Source organism: Lactuca virosa, chromosome 8 (assembly GCF_052849685.1).
Source record: "Lactuca virosa cultivar CGN04683 chromosome 8, Lactuca_virosa_CGN04683_v6, whole genome shotgun sequence".
Classification (NCBI taxonomy): domain Eukaryota; kingdom Viridiplantae; phylum Streptophyta; class Magnoliopsida; order Asterales; family Asteraceae; genus Lactuca; species Lactuca virosa.
Window position 1 is genome coordinate 53,991,824 of NC_136433.1, and position 18,252 is coordinate 54,010,075.

The following is an 18,252-nucleotide window of genomic DNA, read 5'->3' on the forward strand; positions in this document are numbered from 1 at the left end:
AATCAAGATAAATGATTTATTAATGTATTATGGATATAATATATTAATTAGAAATCACATTGTTTAATTAATAATTAATCAGAAATTAATTTGGAATTAATTTTGGGATTAAAGGAATTAATTGAAACTGCAAGGACTAAAGGTGACAATGTTCAATAGTTGAGCATTGAGCATTCTAGAACCTCCCTAAAGAGGGGGGGGGGAACGAATTATTGGGTGTTCCTAGGGTTTCCTTGGGCTCTAAGGGTGCCTTGGATGCCTTAGGGTGGAAGTTAAGGGATTAGGGTTATCTTGGATACACCTGCCTAATCCGATACCTTCCTAGCACCTATATAAACGCTCTTAGGGTTAAATTTCGGCCTATGCACTCCAAAAAGAGCCTAAGGGCCGAAATTCTACTCTACTTCTCTCTCTCTAAAGTATTCCTTGGTTGCTAGGTTTGTTTCTGAGCCATTAGAGGCGCAACACTTGTGGCGCTTGCTACCAAAGTTCAAGATCTTCAAGGGTTTGATTATTATTACAATATAACAATCAAGGTATGTATCCTAACCCTAATTATATGTTAATTTTGAAAATTACATGTGCCTCCTAGGGTTTCTAGTTTTTGTTTTCAATGCTTGTATGTCTAATAGTGAAAACATAGATCCTAAAATTAGGGTTGCATGCACACATAGCATTGTTTGCTATGTATAAAACCGTTCAGTGGTATTAGAGCGTATGGTTTTTGTTTTCATTTAGATTTGGTAAAATTTATTGAACTAGGCAAAATTAGGGTTTATGGCTATTAAACCCTAAGGCCTTTAAATTTTCACAAATTAGGGTTTAAGAACCCTGTTTTTCGAAAATCCCTAAGGGTTTTCAAACCCTTTCCTTTGGCCACCTTGTAGTCGAAGTCTAGGGTTTCCTAACCCTAGGGTTTTTTATTTTTAGGCAAGGTTGAAAGCCTTGCCTTCCACTCCAAGCAGAAGATTTCGAAATCTAAGGAATAAGTTAGTAGGTTGTTATTTTTGGTAATTATCTTGTTAATTGTTTAATTGGATAATTAAAGATATCCCTACCCTATTTCAAAATCCATGGATAAAGGATTAGATTAAGTTAATCTGTTTAATTTAAATTGGTAATCCTTATTTGATTTAATAATTTAATTAATTATTTAATTTTTGGATAATTATTAAATCAAAGGTCTTTTAAATTTTAAAATTTTAAATTAAATGGTTTTATTTTCGAACATTTTTAATAAAATTAAAAAACCCTAGTATTTTAAAAGTTTAAAATACACCCTTATATTATATGTAACATTAAAGGTTTAATATTACTATATATATAAGACGAGTCAGTCGAACCGATAGTACACCTCATTCACAAAGCCATACTATAAGGGGAGTTTAAGGAAGCGGCCTGTAAAATGACCGTCATTAGGTATCCATTCTTACCCATTGCTCTCTTGTATGGTAGAGGGTCGTTAGCCGAACGGGTTCGATAGGACACTTAATCCTCATTAAAAGTATAATGAATTATAAAGTAACTAAACTATTTTCTAAAATACCATTCTTAGTTACTTTACGAAAAATGTGAATTTGATGCTAACCCATGAAATTGCACATTGCACCTTTTTGGTCGTTAGTGGAGCGTGTGTGGTTAACCGGCACACTAATATGAGACTAATATTTTTTGCAATGGGTGTCTCGTAAATTATCATTGATTAATGGAGCGTGTGTGGTTAACCAACACATTAATTAGATGGTAAATGCCATCGAGAATACCAAGCTAATTTGCATGGTTATTCACATCTTGTTTGTGATCATTGGCATCCCAGTCACACAAGTGAGAGCATAATAGAGATTAAACATGCCATTGAATAGTTCAATGAATCTCAAAGATCTAGGAGTTTCATTAGATTGAAACTGGTAAATTCTTACCTACCTAAAATAGATTCGAATTTGATTACAACATCCCTCTTCGGAATTCGAATCGAAAATATGGATCCTAGCCTTAATTTTTGGGTTAATAATTAAGGATTAAAATCAACTAACTTGAATTCTCTTTTCTCCCTTTATATATGTCGAGTTCAGACATCAATGGTCTTCCTCGTTCTTCTGGAAATGTTTTTCCTTCTGAAGATGATCTTCCACATGTTGATCAGGGTGAAAGAATGTTCCCTTCTTTAAATGGCGGAACTGAAAATCATGCTTCTCCAACTCTTCCTCCATCTGCTCCAGTGATTCTCCCTCACCCACGTTTTCGTCAACTTGAAAAGTTCAAGATTACTCAAACCCTGTTGGCATGCAAACACCTAGATGGAAATTTTGTGTGTGCACATGTTCTAAACAAGAAGTCGCACATTGACAGATTGGGAATGTTGGGTGCCATTTTCCCAAAGGAGCTGGTTGTTGACTTGGTTCTTCACTCACTTCCTGAGTCATATAGTCAGTTTGTTAAGTACTACTATATAACTGAAAACGACGTGACCCTAATTGATCTGACATATTTGCTAATTGCTGCTGAAGCAACAATGTTTTGGCGCACCGGTCAAGCAAATTTGTTTGGAGGATCTGTTTCCCAAAGTTCCATGGACATTGGTGATGGCAACGGTGATAGTCCAAAAATGGTTTCCCCTCATAAGGGAGAGAAATCGGCCAAGGTCAAAAGGTTTGACCATAAGAGAAAGGCCAGTTCTGAGATAGTTTCATGTGCCAATGCTAAAGAGTCCACTTGTGTCTATTGTCAATCGAATGGGCATTGGAAGCGAAGCTGCCCACACTACCTGAGAGATCTTAGAGATGGTAAAGTCAAATTGTATGACTCTACTTCAGGTACGTCCACTATCTAATTTTTATTAAGTTCTTGTTCATGGATTATTAGTACATAATGTGATAATTTGCATTTTGATGTTTTGCAGAATCTAAGAAAATGAAGGAAGCTTAAGAGGAAGTAAAGGTTGACTCTGATCTGAAGAAATGGATTTCGGTCACATGGTTCAATGATCAGGATTTGGAGCTGCTACTTAGGAGTTATGATAGATTGCGTAGGAATATATAGAAACATAGTTTTCATATGTATTTGCATTGTTAGGACAAGTTTTCCGCACATTATCAATAAAGTAAATTTTGGTTTTATCTTATTTGCTTTATGATTACCTACAATGGCATTTATGAAAATTGGTGTTTATATTTCTATTGTTAGCATTGTTAAATGGATTTTATTCTTAGTTATATCGCTTGTGGTAGTGTCATAATTTACCAAGTAAGGAAAGATTCTTATCACCCAAGTTTCAATTGGACAGAAACTTGGAGTCATACAATTTGAATTGTGTGATGTATGAGAATCTTGATCTTTGGAAAATTAAAACCTAATCCCTTGTTCACATGTATATGTGAGTCAAGTGAAGGATTAAAGGATCTAGTACACATTGATGTGAACTGGTCAGATCCACCACAAAGGAAAATAAGTCTATTCGTCATGATTTACTGATAGTTCAGTGAATGTGGTTATGCTCATATGATTAAGTGTAATTCTACTACCTTGAAAAGTTCAAGGTGTAGCAGAACGAATAAGAAGAATCCATTGGGTAGAAAGATAAAAGTTTCTCCAATCTGAAAGGAAAGGAGAGTACTTTAGTATCATGTTTTATGATCATCCTAATGATTATGGAACCATGTCACAACTGATCCTCTAATGATACCTTAGTGCATTTATATGACTAAGAAGAGGAATCAGGTATTGTTGAAATGGTTAAAATCAAGAAGATGAGTCATACTTCGTTCCAAAATCAAGTTTTAGAGTCATACTCTAGTTACTCCAAGTTGTACCTTGAGTGACATGTTCTAATTAAGTTTACAACACCTCATGAAATGTGGAGTGGAAATGTTTCTTACTCTTGCACATTTAAAATTGGTAGTTGTGATGTTTTGGTTAAAACAAAGACCAACTAAGACCAATTATATGAAGTGTTTTCTTGATAAGAACTCACACTAACTCTTGAATATTTGTTTGTCGAGGAATGTTCTTTGACAGAGATTCTTATATGTCAAGAGGTCAGTGGGAGTCTCGTTGATCTTGAAAAAATTTCAGGAGACAATCCAGAATAAACCTTTTAGTAATCACTATCACACGACCTAAGGTTGATAACCTATTGTGTTGACACATTCTTGTTTCTATGCCCATTCCAGTTGAGTTAACAATGCTTATGAGTTCTATGGTTTTTCCATTTGATTGCATAAGGTAGAGCACCTTGATCAGTGAAAGTATATTGATATGTATGGGTGAGTTGCTCAATAACTTGGAAGCACTAGTAGGCCCTTGTGCTACCGGATGGCAAGAAATTAAGATTAAGCAAGTTCAGTCCATACGAGTTTGAATTTGTCATAAACCCTGTCTTATGATGGTGGTTTGAAATGACAAAATTAACATCGATAGGAACACATACACCATAAAATCTAAGTGGTAAGAGGTTTCTCTCTACTTCATGAAAATAATTGTAGGAAACACTTTCATGAGTAGATTTTAAAGGATTAGAGTAAGAAGTTATGGTAATTGCATTCTCAAATTCGAAGTATGATTACGGCATCCCTTTTCATAGATCTAATTATGAGAAATGGAAAATAGTTTGAACATTTGGGACTTATTGCCATAAGTTCTGAAAGGGTTTAGACACACACATAAGCTGTATAATGAAAGGTGTATGAGCTTGAGAAGTCTAGATAAAAACTTATCGAAGCACCGCGTATCAAATATCTGAAATTTGGTAAGAAAGTCAATAAGTATTGATTTCTAGAAGCCTAACAGATTTCTGGATACATGTCAAAGCTAGTGGGAGCATAGTTGTTATGCTGGTAAGAACATAATTGTTATGCTAGTGGGAGCGTGATTATTATGTTAAGTGTTGCAAGTTAGCAATGTTATTTATAGGAAACAAAGTTCTAAATTTACAAAGTTTTAGAATTTGGAAATTGTTTCGCTATAGTAAGGCTTAAGGGAGAGTGCATTTATACTTCATTTCAAATCTAAAAGCTTAGATTGGAATTTTAATGAAACATAGTCATGGACATATATGAATATCATGTTGAAATGATTCAACATAAGAAATTCAATACATGGAAATATTGTAGCAAGAGACTGATCAAGTATCATGTCTTTATGTAAGACATTATGTATCGGATCCCATATGCTTTGGATATAGGATCGATTGCATATGCTATAATATCCACTCGTTCTGATATTCCAAATGCCTATGGCATTAAGAGGGAAAAAGAATGGAACCACATATGACTAAAGTTGTTAAAAAAACTCTCAAGGACAATTTGAAGTTTACCAAAGATTGGTTGCTTGTGGACAGTTGGAAGTATAGTATTAATTTGGACTGACCATATTGACATGTTCTGAATAGAGACAACTCTTGTTTAGAATTGATAGTCATATGGCAATATGTAAATGTTTCCATAATGGGAGTTGGATATTGAGATCTATGTGCGAGTTAGAAACTATAATGCAAGAAGGATGTTAAAGGAATTCTCTTTGAATGTGGGACTTCATTTCCATGGAATTGTTTTTGTAACCAATCTCCAATGGATTGTTTTGTAATTTCATTGGCAAAGTCTCTGTGACTTTGGTTCCTTGACATTACAATAGGATCATTGCATGTGTTTTTGGATTCTAACGGATTCTAGTAGTGGTAAGAATTTGGTATTCTTCCACTTGTGAGAAGGATTTGAAATTGTGAAATGAGCATCATTGGAAATGTGTTCAATTGATCTGTTTCAAAAGTAAAGGCATAGATAAACATAGTGTGTGTTCTTGGAGCATGGCATGACTATTATTTTAATTCAAGTATTAATTTGATTACTCGAAACATTAACAATGTATAAAGTCTAATTAATATGGTGATTAAATAATAAGTGTTTTATTTATATTCAAAAGTTTTGAAACCATAGTTAATTAGATTATTCTAGTGTTTTCACTTCGCATGTTTTACTTCCCAAATAACTAGGTTATTCAAACATCCACAGTCGATCATACTTTTGGAAGTAAGTAGTGAATTAAGATTGTCATGAATCGGACTGTAGATTGTCTAGGAGCTTAGACATGGCACAAGTTTGCTGCAGTGTTCATGAGTACTCCTGAAATAGGAATTTGAGTATTGGATCAACCCTCGCTTAGTGAATTACTTCATGGATTTTATCACGAGTATTTTTGAGAAGATAATATCTTATATTCTTGAAACGGAGACATATGAGTTGTTTTTTACGAGTCGGTTGTGCACTGATAATACGTAAACGCATCAGTAACTTGATGTTATAAAACGTATTGTTGTATGTGATTTGATGAGTAAATAGTACAAGCATATGAGTTGAAGTTTAGCCGTTCCTTTTACCCTAAATGGAATAAAAGCGATATATGTGGGCCCCTCAATGATTTCGTGATGACATCTTAAGCGATTGGCCAAGCCTGGACTAAGTTGATGTGTTCAATTGTAGTCTGAGTCAGTCGTCATGAATCGGAAATCGGGAAACAACTCTTGGACAGAGATTGATTATAATCCATGTCTCATGTCCATACGATATCTTGTAGAACGGTGGGATATTTGATCACTTATCTAAGGACAAGTCACCGACTAGGTCAGAGTTCGACAGCGGCTTTTGGTAGCTAAAGTTTGCTAGTTAATTTTTAAAGTTATACTTGAAACTATAGTTATTAGACATATCCAAGTGGGAGACTATTGGATTAGGTGTGTAAGCTCATAACTATAATTGGTATGTACTTGAATTGATAGTAGCAATGTCCTTTTGGGTTGCCTTCAAACCTGACAATTGAATAGGATAACTGTTAGAGAGAGAAAAATGATTTATTAATTTATTACTTGGTTAATAAATTAATTTTAAATCAAGATAAATGATTTATTAATGTATTATGGATATAATATATTAATTAGGAATCATATTTTTTAATTAATATTTAATCAAAAATTAATTTGGAATTAATTTTGGGATTAAAGGAATTAATTGAAACTGCAGGGACTAAAGGTGACAATGTTCAATAGTTGAGTATTAAGCATTATAAAACCTCCTTAAAGAGGGGGAATGAATTCTAGGGTGTTCCTAGGGTTTCCTTGGGCTCTAAGGGTGCCTTGGATGTCTTAGGGAGGAAGTTAAGGGATTAGGGTTATCGTGGATACACCTGCCTAATCCAATACATTCCTAGCACCTATATAAACCCTCTTAGGGTTAAATTTCGGCCTATGCACTCCAAAAAGAACCTAAGGGCCGAAATTCTACTCTACTTCTCTCTCTAAATTATTCCTTGGTTGCTAGGTTTGTTTGTGAGCCATTAGAGGCGCGACACTTGTGGTGCTTGCTACCAAAGTTCAAGATCTTCAAGGGTTTGATTGTTATTACAATATAACAATCAAGGTATGTATCCTAACCCTAATTATATGTTAATTTGGAAAATTACATGTGCCTCCTAGGGTTTCTAGTTTTTGTGTTCAATGATTGTATGTATAATAGTGAAAACATAGATCCTAAAATTAGGGTTGCATGCACACATAGGATTGTTTGCTATGTATAAAACTCATCAATACGAGGTCTGGGTCGAATTGGATGAGTTGACTCGACTGGGTTAACTCGGCTGATTTTGTTGATTTTTACCGATTTTAACCAGGGGTATTTTGGGAAATTGATATTAACTTAGTATGGGAAATGTTTTGATTATTAGGAGTCAGGTAGAGCCGGTTGTCGGAGAAGAGATTCATTCAGCATGTATTCGGACTGAGAGGTGAGTTTTCCTCTTTGTACTTATGGGTAGAAGGTACCAAGGTTGGCCCATTAGATTAGATATCATGTTTTGTTGTATGTTGTTATGCGGAGTTATGTGATACTGGCTATGTGATTAGACCGGTAAATCTATAAGATTACCTGTGTTTGCTGTTATTGATTGATAATGTTATGTATCGCATGTTATGGTTTACTAGGTTGAGGCGGACCAGCAGATAGTGGAGGCCAAGATAGCCAGGGCGGTCTGGATAGACTAAAGGCATGCGAGGTGGTCCAGTCAGACTGAAGGCCCAAGAGTGGTCCAGATAGGATGAAGGCCCAGTGAGGCGGTCCAGTCATGTTGAAGGCTCTGTATGCATGCTGTTGTTTGTTATGTTATGTGGTGGTACTTTGGGGGAACTCACTAAGCGTTGGCACACAGTTTTAGTTTTGTTGCAAGTACTTCTGAGGGTCGTAGCAAGGAAAAGGTGTGATCGTGCACATCCTTCGGTTTTATGTTATCTGGATTTTGGGACACTCTGATTACTGAAAAACGCTTTTGAAACAATGGTTTTGTAAACATTATGAATTGAATTGTTGTTTTTGAAAAGTTGAAATTTTTGGTTCTGAGTTTTGGGACGTTTCAGTGTAGATACCTTCCTTGTCACAACACGTTTTAAAGTCGTGAGGGAAGAAAATCCCATAAGAACTCTATAGTTAAGCATGTCCGTGAGAAAGCAATTTAGGGATGGGTGAACCCGTAGGAAGTTTTCGTGTCGGGAGCCAAAAGCGGACAATATTGTGATACGTGCCAGAGGGGGATGTTACAATACCCGCCTTAGTCAAATAATCTTGAAGGTGATTAAATTTTAGAGGGAACATTTTCCAATAGGCAGAATTTGGAGTAGGGAGAGTTATTTATAAGTGTGATTAAATAAATTTATCCACTTCCTATTTATAATATCTTAGGAGGGGTAACTCCATCTAATACCCACCTAAGTCATTTTATGATTTCACCTAACTCTCACTTAACACCAAAATAAATCATGCCTAACAACCATCTAACTCGGATCATTTATGATTTCACCTAACTCCCACCTAACATCAACATAAATCACATGCATCAAACTCACTTATCCATGATTTCACCAAAATCCTATCTGACAAAGACATTAATCCCATATAAGATTTACCTAACTTAAGCTTATGATTTCACAGTTTGCAGCGAGCATTGGTACTAGAAGACGTATGATGTCATGAAGAAGGTTATAGAAGCCCCAAAAGAAGATGATGAAAAGCTAGGTAAGTAGGACTCCAATATCAACACAAAAAAAGTGTTATGCAACAAATTGAAGACACGAAGTAGCAGATAAAAAAGAAAAAAAATGAAATCAAAGAAGCAGAATGGTGGATAAGAGGTATCACTTTCGCTGTTGAGTGTAAAACATCATAATTCTACGGTGTTTGTAACACCCGAAATCTTAAAGAGAAATTGTTGAGAATAAATCTATTTCAAGGTGAATTCGGCGAGTTGGAGGGACCAACTCGACGTGTTCAAGATGGAAGAATCGCGAGGGTTTAATGAACCAACTCGACGAGTTGAGATGCCTCAACTCAGCGAGTTGGTGGCTGGGAAGCAAACCCTAATTTCTAGGGTGTTGCACCCTATTTAAAGACCTTAAGTTCCTTTGGCTGGCCTCCTTATCATCCTCCATTGTTATCAAAACCCTAAATCGAGTTGTAGCCTCTATTGTAAATCATTTAAGCCTTGGAAGGAAGTTTGGTGTCCATTTTGTGCTTTGTGAAGGAGTTAGAAGATCTTGACGTTTCTAAGCTTGGAGGAGAGGCCTTGGATCCAAAATCATTATCCATTTTGCAAGGAGTTTGAGGTATCAAGTTCTTATCTTGATGGCTAGATGTTTAGATCTTTCTTTTTGGATTAATTCTAATGTTTGAGTCATGGGTTGGATGGATGTTGGGATTAAATCATCCCAAAGCCTTATTCTTTCAGATATGGGGTTTTCATGGACTCTTTTGGCATAAAGGTGCCAACTTTATGGATTTAAGGGATTCATGCATTCTTTAAGTCCCTTATTAAGCCATTTTTTAGCATTCGAGCCTCTCCTAGTCATGTGTGAGCGTAAAGTTGGAAACTTTACGTGGTCTTCCATCTCTAGGGTATCAGATCTGCAATTTAGGGCTTTGTCTTTTAGTATTAAGTGTTTAATGGTTAAACACTCATCCTTTTAAGTTTAGGGTTTGGGGCTTGGACCTATTTCGGTGGTTCCTCGGGGTAAAGTTGGAAACTTTACCCTTCTAGATCTCATAATTAGTCGAGATCTGAGTTGTGAAACTCTTGGAGTCAATAATGTCGGCATAATGTATTAAGATGTAGGTTTCTGGCGAACTCGGCGAGTTTGTGGATAAACTCGGCGAGTTCGCTCGTTTTTTCCCGACCTTGCAGATTGATAGAGGAAAATGGCGAGTTGGGTCAACTCAAGCCGCTGACCTTGACTTTTGACCCTGTCTTTGACTAAGTTGTTCTAAGGAGGTACTTGAGTTAATCAGAAGTGTAATTTAGTAAATTATGGGCTTAGGATAAGACCCAAATGGGGTTGGGCCCAATTTGGAAAATTGGGCCATTAGTGGGCCTTTGTGGATCTTTTGGTTTTGGGCCTCAGTTTTGGTTGATGTTGGTTAGGGGTAAAATGGTCATTTTACCACAAGTAAGGATTATGGGTTATAGCATGGAACCTAATTGCTAATTGGGTGTGTTGTTGGTATTGATAGCTTGGGAAGCCGGCAGGGCAGCAGCTAGGGATTTCTTTCAGTGAGCTTCTGCATTCGAGGTGAGTTTTTCCTCACTATACCCGTGGGTCGAAGGCACCAATGCCGGCCCACTAGTTTTGGTTATCTACTAGTAGATGGATGCCTTAGGGACTGTATATAGTCATGTAGGATACACTGGGACTCTTGATCTAATCTCTCTTACATGTTCCTCGTTTGGTTGTGGTTCTAGAGTGGGATCATCTGTCCGGGTGACTATCTCACCTCTGAATATATGCGGCCATGTATTCCTGAGATTGTTGATATTGAGTATGTTGCTATATCGTTATGATCTGTCAGATCGGTATATCCTGGTAGATAGGATGATGTTATGCTTAGTGATATGTCTGTTTATGTGTATATGATATTATCAGTTATATGTCGACATATTGTGTGGGTTGGGTTGAGGTTGTACTGCTTTGTGTTGTAGCGAACAAACCTTGGAGTATGCCAGATATGAGTTGAGGGCGAGGGAGGGCATGCTAGACTCATACTGAGGACTCATTAGCATTCCAGATATGAGTTGAGGGTCGGGTAAGGCAAACCAGACTCATACTGAGGGCTCAATGGCATTCCAGATACGAGCTGAGGACCAGGTGGTATGCCAGGCTCGTAATGAGGGCTACTCATTGGTATTCCAGTCCAAGGACTAAGGGAGCAAGCCATAAATAAGATGTGGGCCCAAGGGCAAGCCAGACTTATGTTGTGGGCTGGAGACCAAGCCAGATATGAGTTGTGGGCCCGTTAGGTATGCCAGACTCATACTGTGGGCTCAGGGGCAATCCAGTCTATTAGCTGTGGACCCAGTACATGTTGTTATTTGTATATGTTATCTGTTTGGGTGCTAGTGTTTTGGGCGAACGCACTAAGCTTCGTGCTTACAGTTTTGGTTTATAGTTTCAGGTACCTCTGTAGATCGTGTCAAGGTGAAGCCGTGACCGTACACATCCTCGCGTTTTGGACTTATGATCTCTGGGAACTCTGATAATGTTAATGTTTTGAAAACTATGTTGAAAGCGATTCTAATTCTTAAATAATCTTTTGGGAACAATGGTTTTGTAAATACTTTTTTAGAAAAAGGGTTGTTTTGAAAAGTTTAAATTTTATGAAATTTTTATGGATGTTACAAGTTTGTATCAGAGCCTTGGTTTGAGTGAATTGGAGGAACACTCGTGTAAATCCAGTCTCAAACTAAGGAAAAATGTTTTTAAAATAATTTTCAAATGGTTTTCAAAATAGTCAAAGAAGATGCGATGTGTACGATCAGACGGAGCCAGTAAGTTGACCCCAAAATACCACACAGTTATTTGAGATTATGTTATGTTATGTTTGAAAAGCATGCTAGTGATAGGCTAGGGATCTTTAGGAATTGCATGATAGAATTTCCTGATTATATGATGCCTGATAGCCTAGGATTCTTCTGTATATGAAATTGACATCATTACTATAGTTGCTTAGTGTATGCATCATAGCTGTACATAACTAATATTATATAGCCAGAGAATGTTTAGTTTGGCCTTATTTCCTATTCTTGTTTGATGAAGGTCTTAGGGTAGGATCAGTTACTCGACTGTCTATAGGATCCAGTGTTATGTATGGCTAGCATACACGAGTGCTGCAGGGTTGGTGGAAGTTTCATGAGTGGGTGCAGTGTTTAGCGGGTCAGCACGAGGAAGGATTAACCACTCTAAGGAGAGTGAGAGTGGGGCGAAGGTGCATCTGTGGTGTTAGGAATTTGAGATCGAGGATTTCGTATGAGGATCTTTCTGAATTTATTGCATTTTAGTGTCAGTCGGCTCCTCTGCACAAATGCTGCTTGCTTTGTGCTTTGTGGAACTCATGAGTGATGTGAGTTAGCTATTAAGTGAATATGTCAAGTCACATGTGAAAAAGGTTGGATAATCTCAGAGTGACGGATTTGACCCTACTGCGCAGCTCTCGTTTGAGTCCAACCGTTGTAGGGATGAGTCTGTTACTCGAAGGATTATCTGAGCTTTGTTGCATGTGATTGTATTCATGGAATAGCTAATTGACATTGTGAGGAGTTCTTCAGCAGCTGATGGTAGAGAACTGTGGGACCCTAGGATAGCCTAGGGAGTATTTTAGTGCAGTTGTTTCGCTGTGAGCAGGTTTTAGGAGTATTTTGTGACTATGTCTTAGAGGACCCAAGATGATTCTTGAGGAACGTATGGATAGGTGTGGAAGGTAGTATTGGGCCCGTACTACTGGAAGCACAGGATCCATACTCCATTCAAGGAAGATTTTGGGGATTCTAAGGACTGGTCAGGGAATATAGCATGGTTGGCTACCATGGTTCGAGGCAGTGGTTCTGTATCTATCGATCTTTTGGCTTGGGTTGCTCAGGTGAGGATGGGTTTTGGTGTTTGCTCAAGCCCCTATGGGGAGATTGATGTGGGTTGAGTGGTTCTGACCCAGATGAGTATGTTGGTTGGGAGTCTCAAGGATTTTGTTAGAGGTCGTGCCTCGGGCCTCGAGGCACGTGGAAGAAGTGGTTGATATGATCAAATTGGAAATCGCATCTAGGATTTAAGTGGCGGATGATCGGATTAGATTGTCATTATTTGTAGCAAGGATCTTGCCCTTCAGTTTTTCCGATTTTGAAGGAGTGGGCAGGCTTATGACCTCTTGAGTTAGGTTGGATTCTCAGCTTGGGGTCTGCTGGTAGCAGTGGTTGGGCGACAGTATGTCAGCGTCGGTGTGCGCAAATGAATTGATGTGGCATGAGTACCTTAGTGATGCGATCAAGGGCCCGCATTCATGGGAGATGGGAAAGCCAGGTGTTGGATTGTAATTGGATTGCAAGCAAGGAAGGTTTCTCTTGGGGTTCGTTCGGTCCGTATCTGGAGGACTTTTCTGCGTATGTTATTCATTCCATGGTCAAGTATGGTTGTACCTGGTTGGGCCGATTGGGTTATGTTTGGTTTCACCACCAGTGGGTGGTGGTTCGAGTTGTAAGTGGGGGAGAACTGAGATTCTCAGGTTGAGCTTCAGTCATTGAGGGCTTTGTCAGTTCATCGTTCGGACTGCTGCTTTCAAATTTGTTGGGCAGACGTTGATCGGTGAACCTCTTTCCAGAAGCGGGTATGTTCAGCTCCAGGTGGGTCTGTGGTTCTCTGGGTTAGGTGTCCTAGACCATTGGTCGTTGAGTTCGTCCTTTGGTAGGAATTCTCCGAAGGATTTAAGTGGTGACAGTTTAAGATCAAGGAATGCGTTAGCTACCCCTCCTGTGCAGTGTGTTTATGTTCCCTCGGTCTTCGGGTATGTTTACCCTCAATGGTGGAGTGGAATTCCGATTCGTAGCAGACTCAGGTTTTGGAAACATTCGGGATCGCCTTGGAAGTCTTCTCGAGCTAGTTTTGTGTTGGTAGAATCTGTTCATTCTCAATCAAGTATGGGATCTTGTTGCGATCAATCATGAGGTTAGCGGTTCCCTAAGAATGTGCATGGCGGTACTTCTTTGTGTGTATTTGTGGGCTGTACAAGGTAGTATTGGGGTTTGGTTCGACTTATCTGTATGGTTCGGTTGGGGTTATAGTCTTCGAATTGGATCAAGGGTTCGACCATCATCCTATCCTCGGGTCGTGTGTGACCATGGTTTCGTAAGGTTTTGCTTGGGTAGCAACTTGTTCTATAAGTGAATCATGTGTGGTAGGGTTTCAGCATTGTTGTGCTTGTTTGATGTTGTGAGGGACATTGATTAGGTCCCTTCAAGGCAATGGAAGGAGGTAAGTATCTTTAGGCCCAAGGTGTTGCGCAAGCGATGTAATGCCGACAAGGTCGGTATGAGATCAGGAGCATTCCAGTCATGGACTGAGGGCCGGGTGTCACACCCCCAAACCAGAACGGCGGAAACATTCGGGGGTGGAGGACTTCATGTAGTATCACAACAATGCACAATAGTAATCAAAGTACAACAACAACCATTGTATTTACAAAGTTATAAGTTTTAGAATTGTGTTCAAAACATAAAGTATATGAACTCAAGTTTAAAAGACATGAGTTTATAGATCTCCGTCTTCTCAAAAAGTTGTGGATGTACCTGTATCACTGTTTCCCTGAGAATACAAGTAGTTTTTGAAAATGTGTCAACAATTAAGTTGGTGAGTTCATAAATATGCTTGCAACTGAAATCTGTTTTCTTGTGTATTGAAAAAGTGAACATGTTTTACCCAGAAAATCCTATATTTCCTGCTATGTTATACTGTAAGCAAAATGTATAATGATTTATGTAATAACAACTTGTAAAATTTAGTTTAGTTCTCATAAAACCTTGAAAAGTATGTTTTCTCTTGAGTTGAAGTAGTATTCCATGTTTATACTTGTAAGATAATGTATTATAATTTTATAATTAAATAAAACTATGTGAAGTATTACTTATTCATACAATAATCATTTTGTTCAATACCAAATTGTGAGTTATCATAACCATGCTTGTTGACCTAGGATCGCCTAAAACACGACGTTCTTCAGGGGTCGAAATATGGTACGACAGTTTTTCACCCCAGGCCTGCCGGCCTAGCTGTTGCAAGCAGCTTAGGTGCGGGATTGTCAGTCTCATATAGATCTATACACAAGTGTCACGCTCTCACACAAGGAGACTCTGGTTATAATTTTTTAGGACTTTTGTTTTATACTTAAATAAGTACTTGAAGCGTGTCTCACAAGTGCTATATCGATGATTACATATAGAATAATAAAAAGTTATTTTGTAATAACTATACTGAAAGTAAATTTCATAAACTATATAAAATATAGTCTTATATGTTTGTTTCTTAGTAAAGTATTCTGTTTGTTTTCTGATAATGTTATCTGTTTGTTTTCCATCATGTATTCTATTAGTATTTTGTTATGTACTATGTTAGTTTTCATGTTATGTACTTTGAAACATGAAACAAGTGAATGAGTTCTCTAAACTATACCTATTATAGTTTAGTTGTTTGTTTTATTGTAAGAATCTGTAATACTGTTATTCCAAGAAACTCTCTGTTTGTACTCAGGTAGTATCAAACAGTTTGAAAACCATTTTATATTTATATAAATGTAATATTTATATAATTGTGATTAATTAGACTTTCGATTAAATAACTTTACCCCAAGTCCACAACCAAACAAGGAACATGAAATGGGGTCAAATTACATATTCTGAATCTTCTGAATCCAAATTATATAATTTACACATATATAAATATGTAATTTTATCAATTATAATAATTTAAAAGTACTAAAAATATTTAAAAACTTTTAAGATATTAACACAATTTTATTGTGTTTCACTTGTATCCCCCCCCCCCCCCTTTAAAACTGTAAAAACTATGAAAATACGGGAGTATGAACTCACTTGATAGGTGGTGATTCGGGCAGAGTTTCGTTTCTTAGAAGGGAGTTTTCTTGACGTAACCAGGAGTTTTTGATGAAAAGTCGGCTTCACTCGGGCAGAGTTTCAGCTTAAAATTGAGGACTTCGGGACTACGGGGCTTGCTTCAAGTGGTAACGAGGTACCCGGGGCTTCGGGACTACCTGGCTTCGGATGCGTCGATTGAGCGAGATACGTGTCACTTGTGAAGAAAGAGGCTACGTGGACAATCCGAGGCCTTGCTTTCGAGTACGCTAGGCGTACTCTTGTACGCAGGGCGTACTTCCTTTTTCCAAACTTCAAAAATTCATATCTTTTGCATACGAACTCTGTTTTTTACGTTCTTTATATCCACGCATAGGTGAGACCATGCTCTACAACTTTCGTTTAGACTCTGTCGGCTAATTTTGACTTTATTTCTAAAGTTATATTTTTAACAGGCCGGGACAGGAAAAGTCAGTTAAAAATTCATAACTTCTTGATCTGACGTCTGTTTTTGTCTGTCTTTTTACCGTTGAATTTCTTTTGATAAGATCTACGATTCTCGTTTAGGTTGTTTTGACCAAAAGTTGCTCGATCTAAATTTCGAGTTTCGGGTTGCGTACTGCTGTGTCGAAACTTAGAAAAATCATAACTTCTTCATACGAAGTCAGATTTAGTCGTTCTTTTTATGGACACTCTCGGTTTAACGTATATTATAAATTTCATTTAGATAGTTAAGGTTAAAAATCATTTTATTGAAAATTCACTTTTTACGTTAAACAGTGTTTTGTCGGTTTTGTCGCGGATTTTCAATAGGTCATTACTTCTTTGTTATGACTCGAATTTGGGCGTTCTTTATATTTTTGGAATCCTTGACACAATTTCTACCACTATATTCATCCCAAACAAGTTTGTTTAACATTTCATTTTTGAGGGTCGATTATGTAAATGCACATAGTATACAAAAATTTCTCTTTATTATTGATCTATACTATTACATAGAGTCGAAAAAACGGGTTGTTACATTATTCCCCCGTTAGATAGAATTTCGTCCCAAAATTAGGACTATAGTGTTACGGAAAGACTAGGGAAAGAGATGTGGATATTTCTGTTTCATCTGATCTTCTCGCTCCCAAGTGAATTCAGGTCCTCGTTTTGCATTCCAACGAACATTCACTATCGGGATACGACTTTGTTTAGTTCTCTTCACTTCCCTATCTAAGATTTCTACAGGTTGTTCTACGAAGTTGAGACTCTCATTTAATTCGATTTCGTCGAGTGGGATAACAAGAGTCTCGTCGGACAAACACTTTTTGAGATTTAAGATATGAAATACGGGATGAATGTTACTGAGTTCATGCGGTAGATTGAGTTTGTTCGCAACAGGACCAATTCTAGCAATGATCTGGAATGGTCCAATGTACCTTGGATTTAGTTTTCCATGTTTACCAAAATGTATCATTCCTTTCCAGGGTGAGACCTTCAATAGAACACGGTCACCAACCTGGAATTCCAAGGGTTTTCGTCGTTTATCCGCATAACTCTTTTGTCTATCTCGAGAAGCTTTCAACCGTTCCCGGATTTGGACAATCTTTTCTGTGGTTTCACGAATAATCTCAGGACCGGTTAGAGCACTATCAGGTATTTGGTTCTTTGCTAGTTGTGTATCGCCCACTTCAGCCCAGCACAGAGGGGATCTGCATTTACGACCATAGAGAGCTTCAAAGGGTGCAACTTTAATACTAGTGTGATAGCTGTTGTTGTAGGAGAATTCAACAAGCGGTAAATGGGTATCCCAAGCTTTACCGAAATCTATCACACATGCCCTTAACATGTCTTCCAGCGTTTGAATTCTTCTCTCACTTTTCCCATCTGTCTGAGGATGGTACGCTGTACTCATATCAAGATTTGTTCCCAAGGACTTTTGTAATGATTGCCAAAATCGTGAGGTAAATCTACTATCTCGGTCAGAGATAATAGATATTGGCACACCATGCAACCGTACTATCTCTTTTATGTACGTCCTTGTTAACTTCTCCATTTTATCTGTTTCTTTTATTGGCAGGAAGTGGGCGGATTTGGTTAATCTATCGGCAATAACCCAAATGGTATCATGTCCACCCATTGTTTTGGGTAACTTGGTTATGAAATCCATTGTAATTCGCTCCCACTTCCACTCAGGTATTTCTGGCTGTTGAAGTAAACCTGAGGGCTTTTGATTTTCTACTTTGACCTTGGCGCAAGTTAGACACTTGCCCACAAAAGTAACTATTTCAGCTTTCATGTTTGGCCACCAATAGAGCTTCTTTAGGTCCAGATACA